The sequence below is a fragment of the Stegodyphus dumicola genome, chromosome 9, assembly GCF_044657685.1.
Source record: "Stegodyphus dumicola isolate Sdum_Otavi_A_Nest chromosome 9, ASM4465768v1".
NCBI lineage: Eukaryota > Metazoa > Arthropoda > Arachnida > Araneae > Eresidae > Stegodyphus > Stegodyphus dumicola.
This window is the reverse complement of record NC_140776.1, coordinates 141,265,499-141,278,303: the sequence shown is the minus strand read 5'-3', so window position 1 is coordinate 141,278,303 and position 12,805 is coordinate 141,265,499. Positions and strand designations below refer to the sequence as shown.

Below are 12,805 nucleotides of genomic sequence, written 5' to 3'. Positions count from 1 at the left end.
GAAAAAAACTTGAAAAATCTCGGTTTTAAATAGCCACTTTAATATCTGGACCTTCTGAGTTAAAGTAACACGCCGCACAACCATTATTAGAGGTACTAAGGCAACTAGAACAGCGTATTCATACATTTTCAGGACTATTTTCGAAGCTTAAAATATAGAACCTTCTCCTTCAGCTTCAGAAGTACGAATAGCGAAAGAGAAGGCTATGCTCAAGCAGTAACAATAAAAGTCAATTTACTGGCGCCATCTATTGATGGTAAGTGTAAACAACAAGGAAATAATTTTCTTAAAAGCTGAGGGTAAAGGAATTGGGAACTGAAAGATTTATACGAATGTGAAACACCTCTAGAAAATCTCATTCGCCAATCGAAAACACCTTTTGAATAATTCTGACTATAGAAAAATAGAAAATTGGTATTTTCTGACCAACAGCATTGGGCGTCAGGGAATAATGTATTTCGTTTTTCCTAACATATGCCTGATATTCTTTAGCGAAAAATTTTACGACTCTCTCAGTTTAAGCAATATAAATTAAACTACACTGGCAAAGACTCCAGATTAATTTAAGGCATATAAACTCCAGATTAATTTTATGTCTGTATATGTACAATGAGTTCATGTTTGGAATGGGGTCTTTAACTATGAAATGGGAATTTTATTGATAGAAGATAAAAAGACCAAAAAGTTGACTTTTTGTAAAATGCACAAAATTTTATAACTGATAAAACTGCATGAATTTACAAAAGTTTATGAAAATTACACTGATTCCTGTTGCCTTATAGACTCCAATAATTACCTGGATCTTACTAACAATCAAGACACTTTTTTACCCTTTTCCAGAACTTCGTTAATAGAACAGATGGCGTATTATTGAGTGCTTATAAGTGATTATCTGCGTTTCACAAGGGTGACAGAGATATGTCTATTGTAACTGTGAAATTAAATCTAGATTACAACAAATACCTAAAGCTTTGTACAGGCTGAGTCTTGACTAGCGAGATGCCATTTAGTGTAGCTAGGCGGAAGCTTTTTATGTGCAATCAGACCTTTTCTTCCACAGAATCCGGTTGTTATTGACAGATGGCAAATATTGAGCTTCTGATCAAAAAATACTTTGAATAAAGATGTCTTTCATTCTGAAGCCAAATAAATATCTTATATTCTCTCGAAAAGGATGAAGTGCCGAACGAATGTGCATGTGCATGAATTGAAAATGAAATCTTCGACTGTTAAAATATTAACCGGACATCACGGACAGGCAGCAGCAAAATGTGAAATAATTTCTAGACGTCAGACGCATAATAAAGGCACTCTAAATTCGCAGTGCAGGTTTCAACATGTGGCTGTAAACTGTAAATTTGGGATGCGGTGGTTTTATTTTAGCATTTATTCTTTTATATCAAAAGCAAATAAAGTTATTTTGCTAAATTACTTGCAACCACCTGAAGTTTCCGTTGTGTGTTTAAGCTTTCTTATCTACTGGATATATTTTACTACTTAATGGATATTTTAGTTGCTTTCGCAAGATTATAATATAATTTACAGAGCACAAGGGTCTGTTTAATAGTTTTAAAAAATTAAGTCTCTAAAGAAAGTAACATAAACCTTCATCCGTCAAAGCTGTTTCCTAACAATGAAAGAAAAGAGACTGCTTTGGCCGTTCTGGAAATAGTAGTGTTACCTCTTTTTATAAAAGTTGAGAAAAAGCATGAACGTATTATTATGAAGTTACAACTAAAATCTAATTTATCATCATCTCGCACAACATTACTTTGCGAGTTCTCCAACACACTTTAATTCTTTAGAATATAATTCAGAAGGTAATTAACTGCAACTTTCACTGCGAGTGCACGCAAGGTAACTAGGAGTATTCTTTTCTAAGCAGCTGTTGGGGAATTCTCTTTTCTGATGCTGACGCTAAGGTTTTATGCTATTATTTAATTTACATTTTTCTCATTTATTCTTTATAGTTTTGATTCTTCGGGTTAAAAACTTCTCTTTTATAAGCATAATCAGTCTTTTATTTTTTTTAATGACAGAAAATGCTATTTTTATTTTTAATAAATTACCTTCAAAACTCCAGATTAATTTTACTAATAGTTATGAAAACCAAAGCCATTCCACAATCTTGCCCACTAAGACTGAAATAAGATTTACCCCCCGATAATAAATATACGAGTACAATGTTTGATATTTTCTTTTGGGTTACTTTTATTTAAATTTGCTTAAATAAATAGAAAAATGTTTGCGGGGTCTTACATTTGAGGCCCAAGGTTTACAATTTCAGAACTTTAAAATAATCTTATTTGTTCTCTCTTCAACTTATTTTGTTTTTCGTGTTTTATTTCAATATTTTTTATCTTATAGTGCAAAAAGTAGGGCATTTATGCTTTAGTCTACCATCTATTTTTTTGACACCTTCAACATAATAAAAGCAATTTCTAATTTTTTTCATTTGCAAGTGGTCAATCAAATCAACTGTCTTCTGTTTCAACGTCATTGCTCTGTTTATTATCTGCATATTTATTTTCTGTATATTATTTTCTGTATTTCTGTAAATTATGTGTATTATTTTCAACTTGAGTAGTCATCAAAATATGCAAAATCCCCCACTGTGTTTAGTTATAATGATAATCTCAGTTTTCTGAAGAGCACACAATCATACCAGATTTAAAATAATAAAGATTTAAAACTTCTGTACTTTGAAAATATATGTATACTTACCTTGCCATTAAATTCGTCTTCGGATCCAGGTATGTGATGAATAGTAGGATTCTAACTTCCGAGCATAAGTTAAGTATTTACTTCAAATATCAATTTAAAGTTACGTTTAAACTTTTTAGTAGAACTGATTGATGTATGAAAAATTCTTTTTTTATGCTGAATTCTATATTTGACTTTTAATGATTCCTTATTAAAACATCGGCTAATCTTTGGAATATGGTAACAGGTAGTTTGGCTACATTTTGGTAAGGCGATAAAGGTTACTAGCTAGGACTTTAGCAGTGTACATGGATAAAGCCAAAAGTGAGCGCAATGCCATTTTTGTGCAATTCTGGGATTTTTTTAAACTGAAAATAAGTCGACGTGTACATGGATGATACCGTGTATGTGCAACTCTTAAAAAACGCGGCAAGGAGTGGGCAATTCTGCACTTTCTCCCGATTTCGCACCTAATCTTCGTCATGATTAAGCACTTTTGTTCCATAAAACTTCTAGCATAAGCGTAATTCGGCTAGCAGATTGTTGGAAAAAAATGTTGAGTGGGAAAAAAAAAAAAAAACATGCCTTTACTTCGTGAAAACAAAATGGCGTCCAAACAAAAACTAGCAGGTTGCTGTAGCAGGGTTGGTTTCGCCAAAGTTTCGCCAAAAAATCGCCAAGTTACCATAATCCAAAGATTAACCAAAACATCTGCATATAGAGAACATGTTTCCATAAAAATTCAGATTTGCGAAACTGAAGATTTCAAATCAAAACCACAATTTTTGTCACCATTTGCTTCTCCTCCTAAGTAAAAGGGATTTTACGAATCTGTTCGCTTTACATATCTCTCTGTCTCTCTCTCTCTATTGTTGTGTAGTAAAATTCGGGATTTTACGAATTAAATAATTTCTGTATTTTGCTGAATTAATTAGATATTAAGTTTGATTTTGTTCTCTAGAAAAAAGCATTTATTCGTGTATTTTTATTATAAGGAGATTAATTTTTTATTTTCGTTTAATTCTTAATATATTGGAATACAGTCTGTGAACCAGTGCCTCAAGTAAAATTTATGTAAAATTTTCTAATATAAAGTGAAAGGGAAAAATTTAGCAAACTGTATTGGATTAATTATGAAATGTTAGTTTGATTTAATGATTTAATGTAAAGAAACATGGCCGCCTGATATTCGTTTCCTTTGCGCCATTTTGTATACTGTTTCCTGTCTTCTTTCACTCAGGGAATGTTCCACAGGATTCTAGAAGCTAGGTTTTTGTTCCGAGTTTAGCCGAAGTAAGGTGTACGTGATAAAATGTACTTGTAAACAGGAAGGTGTCAGGATTTTGGAGAGTCGGTTCCGAGAGAATTGGTGAATTTTCGTAGGTAGCGGACTTGCGCAATAGAGACTTGATCGGATTTGGAAAACAAAGACTGTACTTTGGAAGCTTCTGAGGGGCGAGTTTTGCTAAGTCTGGAAAACAATGCTTGTCGGTATTTAGGAGAGAAAACTGGAGTGTTCGCTCTCTGAGATTTGGATTTTCTTTCTGCGTTTGCTGCTGACACACTTGAACCGCTTATCTAGTCTTCTTGCACTGTTTAGCTGCTGAGTCAAATAGAGGACTATTCTTACGTTCTTGCTCGTGGTGTTCCTTTTGGAGACGTTCTTGAAATCTTTTCTCGGCGAGTCTGCGATGTTCGTGCTTTCTACACCATGCAAATCTAAGGGCACGATTTGTCTGTTGTAAGGATTATTGATGTTGCCTTCCGCTGCCCCGCTACGATGTGGTACGAGTGATCCCTACGGAGCTAACTGACGATTGACGAGATAAGGGGGTAGATGACCGACGAAGAAGATGTGCCAACGGGTGGTGCCGTTCCCCATGACGACTCACCGATGAACACTAGAAGAAAAAAACAAGGAAGTTGACAGGCCCCTTGCCGTTCTCCCCGGAACCTCGGACAATGCTTAGGAGTGACACCATTAGTGACCTCAGCAAAAATTGAACGCCGGACCATTCCAGTACCATACAGCTAAGTTTATTTTTCTTTTCTCTCTCTTAAGAAATTTTGTTTTCATTCCTTTATTGCTTGATTACTCGAAGGACTCCAGAAGCCCTGGTTCTCTTATCATTTTAGAGAATCTAATTTTTCCTTTAATTTGTGTTTATTCGAGATAGTGTTTGTTAGATTTTTTTTTAAGTATTAATGTCATGAATATCAGAAATTTAGTAATGTATAAGGTCTTAATTAATCAAGAGAATTAAACATTAAGATATATGCTTTGTCAGGAATTAGAATAGAATTAATAAATAAGAATGGAGTTTGAAAGACTATGCGAGTTCTGCGTTATTTGAATAGTATGCTATGTTGGGATGAAATTTTATGTTTTACTATGGAATAAGGATTTCATGAAAATAGCATGGAGCCTGATTTCTAACAAAACCATTTCCAGCGGCAGATCACGGGTGCAGATACACAACGCTTCTATTACTATTAAAACTATACGATCACCTATCGGGGTTTCTTCCCTAATTGTCCTTGCCGACCGCGTGATTAATTTTAGTAATTTAGACTTAGCTAATAGTCAGTACTCAATTACAGTATTACTCCATTTTATATTACGATAAGTTGTCTTTAATATTAAAAGGTCCCGTGAAACTTTGCAATTTAACAACATATAGATGAAGAGATAAAATGTTTTTACTATTTATTTAAATAAAATGTAACTGCATATTGTCTACATCAATTAAATATTTTCCTTACTTTGATTTGTGCTCTGTGAGAGAATATGCTTAATCAAAGATTTTTCATTCATGTAACCAGCCCTTTCCCAGTGTTGAAACTGCAGCCCAGACGGTATAGTGGTTAGGGAAGCTTACAATAATACCGAAGGGCTCGGATTCCGAATCCCGGAGAAGGCATGGATGTTTGTAAATGCATAGTGTCTTTGCGGCATGAGGGCATTCTAAATGTATAGCAAGTCCTCTCGAGAGTTTGGTGGTAGAGGAAGAGAGTTGGGAGAACGTCGAATCCATATCCCGTGGTGCTCTCCATCAAAACTGGGGGGGGGGACTGAGCGAAGTCGTACTGTGACCTGTATTCTGCTCAAGGTTCCAGCCAATTACAGGCGCAATCTTTCTCTCCTTGTCAGGACGAATTTCGAGGGCTTGTTCTGATGTTACTTTCAGACAAATGATATAAGTCACAATACAACAACAACAGTGTTGAAACTGATTTCAGCAAATTAACTCCTCTATTATGAAAAGTTGTGTAATTGCAAGTATATTCTACGAGAAATATTTGAGGAAAGAGTAGCCATTGTTTTCCAAATGTTTTGTAAATATACGTTAAATTTGAATTGCATTGTGCCGTATTTTTGTCGTGAAAAAAAAATACCCGCAGCTCCCTGTATATTGAAGTAAGGTTATGAAAAACTTCCACAGCTTACTTAAAATGACGATTAAGCAAACAAAGTTAAACAACATATTAAAGAATAATAATCCATATTACAATTAACAATAGAAATACTTTTAACAATTTACCTGCATTTTCAAGAAGTTTAATCTAGAGAATCAACAATAAAGTTAAAAGTTTTTTTATGGTACGATGTTCATATATTTTGGATTACATACCATTAAACTGCGTGTACTTTAGTGGATAAAAACGGCTTCCATGGCATCATTAGTTTTGACTACTGTTAATATATGAATTATTAGTTTCCTTTTTGTTTTCGTAGAATTTGATTTCCTTTGATAGCATAAAATAGATCCAAACTCCTAGCAGACGAGCAGCGAATGATCATTGTGTTTGAAATTAACTAGTGAGACTTGAAAAGGTTTAAAACAACCTTTTTATATAAGAGAGCTTAAAAGATAAACGCACTTCCAGTGATAAAAGAAACAGTCACCACTTATGGCGATGCAACCTAACAGTAGAAGTCAAATTCAAAATTTAAAATGTAGAACAGTAGTCAAAGAATACAATATTAATTTTAAATCTAAGTTGGCTCAGAACTTCTCATTAGAGTAACAATTCAAACGATGGTAACCACAACCCAAAGCCGAATAAATACAATCTTATCAGAGCAGGAAAAATTAAACAACGTGGCCTCGAGAAGCAGAAGCGCGCTCTATCTTACAATCCGAAAACATCATTTTAAATACTATTTAACTCATTTACATTTCTGGTGAGGAACTGGAAAGGAGAAGTTACAATAAGGGCTGAAACTATAAAGAAATGCGTAATGCAAAATAATATTAGTAACATGACATTTTTATGCAGTAATTTTATTTTACTATCAAAGCCCCTAAAATAATTTTTTATCGCTCTTCAATAAAGAATTCAACACTTTTTATGTTGGACTTTAGTGCTCAGTCCAATTAATCAACTTCTGTCAAATCTGGAATTGCTGCCTAAAATTAATATTCACTAACACCACTCAAACTTTCATAACAAGTATGAAACATTCTCAACAAGCTCAGAAGATTTCAAATGACCAATGTTAGCCACCTAAAGAAGAAAATGTAGATTTTTTCGGACTTTGTATTCTTTCAGAAACTTTCAAAGTAAAAGCCACTCATAGAGAAAAAAGCAAATTGAATATACGTGAGCGCCCTCTCGTGTTGAAGAGATATCAACCAACGAACAAATAAATAAGATGAAAAAGCAAACGAAGTTCTTTCCCTCTTCACGAAGATGCTTATGCGATGGGAAAGAAAAGGCTGTTTTGTTCTTTTATTCCGAAAATGAGGGTATTAGGTACAAAGAGAGCAGGATTTTGAGCCTCGAAAAAGGATCCTAAGAAGACAGCTTTCTTGCTACAGGAGAATGTTATTCGCTGTGTATAACAGTACATTAAGAGGTAAAGGACATTTTTCTTTTGCTTTCTTATCTTTAGGTGGACAACAATGAATAAAGAAAAAAAAGAACTGCACGAAGTCAGAAATGATATGAGATAATATGAAGACATTTATCTTTAGGTACAGAAGAATACAATGGCGTGAGTAAAACAGCTATATTATTAAAATGAGGTAAAATTAAGGAGCAGGTAAAATCCCAATAAACTACATTTTATTCTAAATAAAAGATAAAGGAATTATTTGTTATCTAGATGAGAAAATGAAAGAAAAGAAAACACTTGCGAAGAAAAAACACAAAAGATTAAGGTAATTGATTGTGACAAAATAAAAAAGAGAATGGACTTCATTTATGAAGTCTAAAGAAAACTGGTTCATATACATAGCAAACACTGCAAAAATAGTACTTAAGCATACATAGTTTATTGAATTTGAGAAGTGAATTCAAAGAAGCAGAATTTAGGAGAAAAAATAGTTACAGCTATTTTGTATTCTGTATACATTAACATAAAAATAAACATTTAAGTATTCTTTCGAATTCTAATTAGAGGTGCCTGTATTTTGAAAATGCTTTCAAAATGGTACCATCTGAAAATAAGGTTCCTCTTTGGGAGACATAAATAAGATATAGATTTATAATAGTTAGAGATTTATTAAAAGAATTGTGACATTTCACTCTAAAATAAGGTACTTCACAAACGTTGCGTTGTGCAATCAAAAACTTATAGCTTGTTGTTGATCAGTCTATAATATGTTTGATGCTTAAATACTAATTGTAGATAACAACTGCACGAATTGTAGATAATAATTGCACTTGATAATAACTGCAGATAATAATTGCACTAAATCAAATACAAAATTCTATTTAAAATTATTCTTTTCGTAAAACACTAAAAAAAGCGAATTGAACTGATGTTTGGAAGGTTAACTTTCTTAGAAGCTTACTATGAATATTTGCTTTCTAAAAAAGCAAACATTGATTGTTATGACTGAATAAATAGATTTATTGTCAGCTTTCTGACAGATTTCAGATACTGTCTCTGCATTGTAGATTATGCTTACCAACCCTACTTTTCTCCAAAGGATTCCTTTGATCACAATTATTGTATTTACTAATGATTATATATTAACCGTCAAATTCAGATTATAATTTATAAGCAAACAACGGGCTAACAGCGCCAGATCAGGAAACCACTACACTTATATTACCATGGAAACTTTACCACTTAACATATTAACATATTTGAAGAATGGAATCATTTGAAACCACGTGACTCAAACGCTTTCTTCTCAAAGCCGAAGTGTAGATTTGAAATAGCTTAGAATAAAAGAAGGTATTGGTTTTCCTGTTTGAAAGGATAGGTGTACAGATACAAATGTTTCAAGCTTAACATATTTTTTTAAAGAGAAAATATTAATATTTTACTTTTCAACACGTTATCAACACTAATGCTCTTTTGTCATTAAGGAACAACTCTGTAGTACTGAAAGGTTTGTCCACAAAAATCTTCCACAACTGCTGTTTGCTTCCAACATCATTAGTAAACCTGTTTATAGAAAGGTCAAATTTCAGCTTAAAATCTTGGAAATAATCGCTTGACTTTATATTTAGACTGCCAGGGGGTGGTCATGCGTCTTAAGTTAGCATCGCTGTTTTTGAAACACATTGCTGCTTTTGAACTGCTAAAAGAAATCGGTGTTCTCATGTTATAGAGTCTTTATTCATGTTAATATGCTCATGCAGAATGCGCAGAACATTTAATTTAGATAATATCTGTCTGCTGTCATTTTTGACATTTAATCTCCCGTCAGTTACTATTTGCTTCGGACCAAAGAATTATTTTCTGATATCAATGCCTCCAATGGTTAACTTGCACAAGAATCATATTCTATGGATTCTCAGCCAGTGGGAAATCATTTACCCGTTTTTTTACTGTAGAATAGGAATTCGAATTAAGTTTTTCGTTAATCAAAAATTTAATCTCAGAATAATACTGAATTTTAAACATTTTAGAGCAGTCTAGCTTATTACTTCTTTCAGTAAGCAATAAAAAAGAACAGACACAAACGATTTTACTAATGATGCCATGAAAATTATTCATTTATTATTGACACGACCTGTTTGTAAGTGGAATTTATTGTGAAATAATGTTTTACATATGATGCTAGAAACGTTTGAATTTACTTGCGCATCTATCTAATGTTTCTAACTGCAGTTAATCTGATCTTATTAATTTCCGACATTACATTCAATTTCATAATACTCGGATAAAGTAATTTTTTATCAGGTTAAATTGTAAGCAGTAACTAACTGCGTTTACAACGTCTTTCGTTGTGTTCTAAATAGTTAACACATCCAGCTAATACGTATGTATAATCCTTGCAAGGATACAGTTAATTGTTTATGCTCCTCTCCTTCTAAAATACTCAAATTCTGCGCTGTAGTACCCAAAATAAAATGCAGTAGAGGATAATTCTTCACAACTTTAATTTGAAACGTAAAGAGAGGGAGGGAATTTTAAATGAACCTAAGATTATGACAGTGGAGATTTAAGTCTTACGTGCAGCTACTAGATTTTTTTAATCCAAAGACAAGTTAATTCAAATAATGAACTCGTACTTCGTGCCAAACATTTTTTTATCGAATGACTTGTGCGGGACATACTCCACCGAGAACTTGAATACGAAAGTTATTCTAGCTTGATCCTTAAAACTGCTAGCACCTTCAAATAACCTAAGAAATGGGAAACTTGAAGCACACAAACTCAGAAATAAGTTCCAGATAGGAAAGTCGCAAGGAATTCGAAAAGATTAATGAGATAAAATGGTAGCTCTGAAAGTGGTGAATGCGGGAAGAAAAGCGTTATTTACACAGAATTCCTCGGTACTATATTTACAAACTAGAAGAGGGGTAGGGTGCAACCAGACAATTAGGAATCGCATAATAACCAAGGATAGAAAATGCTTTCCTGAAACTGTACATTGCGTTGATCTAGACATTTTTGCAGAGAAGCTTTATTTTATGTACCGGACGTGTCGGTAGTATAATGAGTGATAGTTTATACGAAAACAAAATTAGCCGATGTGCTTCACATAAAACTGGGCTATTTTACATTTGGTCAGTAGTGAATCGAGCATGGTTGTCCGGTGCCTTGACCTGCTCAATCGCCCAAACCCATCATTCTTGATGTTTTCCCCTAGAGACATGAAAACACCAGTGTATGACAGCGTCCAGCAAATTGTTGTATGCCTTGCTGTAGCCTTGCTGCCAAGACATGCCCAGAATCTTCGAGTATTCAGAATTTCATGTGCTGGAGAGGTAATATCTTCATTACAGCTGATGGATGACACTTTAGCCACCTTCTTTGAGCTTTGTGAATGTAATTGAACGTATGTAATATTCATAACATGCGTTCAGTTACATTCACAAAGCTTAAAGAAGGTGCATGCATTAAAGCGCATATTCACTTACTTATCTTTACTTCTAGTGTTTTCCGTCCCCAACAATTCATTTCTGGTGCTTCTTTCTTCATTTCTCGTGTTTCATCCTTCATGCTTTCTTTCTTCATTTCTAGTGCTTCTTTCTTCATTTTCGGTGCTTCTTTCTTCATTTCTAGTGCTTCTAATGCACTACTGAATGCGCACATCGTTTCCAGTCATCCAGTCATCACCTTACTTCTTCTACAAGTCTGAAACCCTGGTGTTGAGAAACACAACCTGTGATTTCATTCCGAACGAAAAATGGTGAACGATACATATGAAAAACATCATTTAGGGAATCGTAGATTGAGGTAGTCTTGTAATTTTGATTCAGAATAGATGAAAGTTTGGAAACCAGTTAGAAATTCACTACAGGTGAGGCATGCAACATATGACATCCAAAACATCTTTTATTAATTATGTTATAAATGATATTAAAAACTTAATAAAACTGTTGCCATAGGAAAATGTCAAAGTATAACACTGTGTTCACTTCAGTATCTGACTTCATTAAATCATAAAGGCTTTGTGATATCGAATTTCGAAAATAAATGAAGAATCTTGAGTTGCTGTAATAAAAGCATTTTCTATTTTGCTCCGATGTGAATATCTTCGCAAAGTAAAAACAACAGAATTTCTCTCAGGTGTTGCAATCTGTTCCGATATATTCCACTTTTATACTCGAAGGAAAAAGATACAGTCTTTTCATTCCAGCTTTCAGGATAACATTCTGGAAGACAGTGAAGAGAAAGCTTTGTTCGAGAAGGCTAAAGAGATTAAGTTTGTCGTGTAAATTGCCTTCCGTCTTTTCAAACACAGCCTTTCAATTCTTTTCTTAGAGAATAAATAGGTTTCTACTTCCGAACATTTGATTGTTCTCACAAAAAAAAGTTATCCATAAAAAATTACATGTACTTCATTCATAAATATATTGAGTAATCAATTTATTCAAAAATATATATTTCATGTGACGAAAATGTATGTATATAAACAATGAATGGTAAATGAATAATGAATGGTAATAGTAAATGAATAATTAATTTTCATAAATTAAATATTCATTTACTATTATGTTTTCAGTTTAAATTTTGAACGAGTAGAAAGATTTATGTTTATGAATGGCAGCATGGCAAATTGCATTTCGCTTTACGGGGAAGAGCTTTTCTAATAATTAAATTGCAATATTTTCACTATAAAGTTATTGATGTGAAGCTGCGAATTAGTTAAAAATTAATTGTTGCTATGATAGAAAAATAGAATTAATCGAGCTGCTTGGATGAAACAAATATAAGCCGCTTTTCTTAGAACAATCAGCTAGCCATCTCATTAATTTCTTCAAAAGTAAATAATTACTCATGAATAAAGTAATTAGTTGATTAATCTTTGTCTTTTAATTTTAAATAAAGTAAATAAAATTAGGGTATATGAGATTAAAAGATCAAAATTACTTTTGTTTTTCAAAATAAGGTTTTATTAAAATACTGAGAGCAGGTAAGTAAGATGTATATTCAATTTTTGTGTAATTTCTTTCTTAAAGAATTTAAACTTTGCAAAAATATAGGTGTTTGTTTTGCGAAGTCTAGTTTCAAACAAAAATATAAAGTACATATCAACTTAAGCAAGAGTTTTATATTCTGATTTGTAAGAAAAAGTCAGTTACTGGAGTATATTAATAAATGTTATAATTAGTACTACAGGATTTTACAAATAGCTTTATAGACTGAACGTATATATAGTCCAATCCTGTTTATCCGAACTATTTGGAG

The 12,805-nt window shown here is 32.9% G+C and overlaps 1 protein-coding gene across 1 annotated transcript in view; it reads right to left on the bottom strand.

Moving 5' to 3' along the window:
- LOC118186123 (uncharacterized) overlaps positions 1-12,805 on the bottom strand; it is a 688,593-nt gene that overhangs the window by 212,788 nt on the left and 463,000 nt on the right. The window lies entirely within an intron of this gene.